Raw genomic sequence first — 2,019 nt, 5'->3', positions numbered from 1 at the left:
ACATGAACCATTGTTCCCATCCATCACCACCACATCAATGTACCGAGGACACGAGTCCATAACCGAGACCTGAAGAGACTCGTCCCAAAATAATGCTAGGCCGCCACTCCGACCGTCACTGCAAACACCATGAAAACCTTTCAATCCTAAACGCCACTTCAACTTTCCAATCTTGTCATAAGCTTGCCTTGTTTCACTTAGAAATACAAGCTTTGGGGAATTGGCTTTTGCGAGGGCCAAAACCTCTCGAACTGTCCGGCGGTTCCCCACCCCCCGGCAGTTCTAAAATAAGATATTCATTGTTCCCGGCGGCACTCCTCGGGGGAGCCCGTTGATCCATGCATATCACAGTTTTTACCCTTCTCCGTCTTCGCCCTTTTGCTGCTCGAACTAGATCAACATATTTTGAAACACTTGTCCTACATTTTTATATACATGATCAACATTTTTTCAAATACTTGTACAACATTTTTTCAAATACTTGTTCAACATTTTCAAATACTTATTCAACATTTCAAAATACTTCTTCAACATTTTTCATATACCCGTTCAACATTTTTTATTAAGTATTCAACATTTTTCAAATAGTTGTTGAACATTTTCAATACTTACTGAACATTTTCAAATGCTTGTTCAACATTTTTTAATTTCTTGCTCAACATTATACTTATTCAACATTTTCCAAATACTTGTTCAATATTTTTTAATAATTTTTCAACTTTTTCATACACTTGTTCAACATTTTTTCATAATTATTCAACGTTTTTCAAACACTTGTTCAACTTTTTTGAAATGTGTTATTGAAGAGTGTTTTGTAATATATATATATATATATATATATATATATATATATATTTTTAAAGTATAAAGAAAAGTACAAAAAGTAAAGCAAAAAATGAAAACAAAAAACAAAAAAAAAACATCACGCACTGGGCCGGCCCATCTGTTCGCGCAAGCAGTAGGCGCTTCAGGGAGCAACAACCTTCTCTCGCGTGGCGCGAGATATAGAAGCGCCCAAGTGAGACATAGGGCGTGTTATGATCTCCTCCGGCTTCACAAAACTTCACAAAACCAGCTTCTCTTTGGCAGCTTCTACTCCATGTAGCGATTCCAGATCCGTTCTGCTGCATCGGCAGCTTCTCCAGCGTTGCAGCCCAACTGGGAAATTGTGGCCTGTTCGGGATAATATTGGGCCGGCTGGAGGCAGCCCAATTAGGCTAGCGAACACACCTATTCTAGGGGAAGTGGGTCAGCGAGACGAGAGGGATCGCTACAGTAGCCAAAGGTTCTATTTTACCGAGAGGGAGAAGCGAACCGGTATCTTTGGCGGTGGCATGCTCTCGTAAATAAGGTGAACTTCAGCTTTTTCAATCCGTGAAGCTGGGCCGAGCTTGCTTTAGATTTTTGCACTGCGGACTGGCTTCGCTTCGAGAATCCAACTTCTTGGAGCCCAAGCGTTCGGGTCAAAATCATCCGTGAAGATTTTAAAGCCTGGAGCTGGAGGAGTTCAGAACAGGCCCATAGTCGCGCCATGAACTGAGATCATCTGAGCGGGCAGTTTTTCCAGGGAAAAATTCAGCTCTGTGTGCACCTCTCAGCTTCGCTCATCGCCATAGCCAACTCTGACATAACATCTAAAAGATATTTGTAAAGTATACACAACAGCGGGGATGTAGCTCAAATGGTAGAGCGCCCGCTTTGCATGCGGGAGGCACGGGGTTCGATCCCCCGCATCTCCATTTTGTATTCAATGTAGAAAATGTAGCGGACTCACGGCATTTTTCCAATGTGAACGACATTTTTTAAGACAATTTACTAAGCTTTTATTGATCCGCCATCAAAATTACATGGACGAAAGAGAGGGTACCGGGGTGATCTAACCAAACATGACGGCCCTTTTTTATCTTTAAGGCATGCTTACCTAAATTATGAGCCTCGACATTCGAGCTTCTAAATTCATAAGAGAAAATACAAGAAATAAAGCTACGCGAGTGTTCTAGTATTTCATGAATAATTGAT

At 41.3% G+C, this 2,019-nt stretch overlaps 1 non-coding gene across 1 annotated transcript; it reads left to right on the top strand.

Moving 5' to 3' along the window:
• Window positions 1–1,666: 1,666 nt before the first annotated feature.
• Window positions 1,667–1,739, top strand: TRNAA-UGC (transfer RNA alanine (anticodon UGC)). Its single transcript has one exon. It is a non-coding gene; the product is annotated as a tRNA-Ala (tRNA).
• The last annotated feature ends 280 nt before the right edge of the window (window positions 1,740–2,019 follow it).

This window comes from Triticum aestivum, chromosome 2A (assembly GCF_018294505.1).
Source record: "Triticum aestivum cultivar Chinese Spring chromosome 2A, IWGSC CS RefSeq v2.1, whole genome shotgun sequence".
NCBI classification, from domain to species: Eukaryota; Viridiplantae; Streptophyta; class Magnoliopsida; order Poales; family Poaceae; genus Triticum; species Triticum aestivum.
Note: the sequence above shows the minus strand (reverse complement) of the source record. Positions and strands in the feature narration are given on the sequence as shown.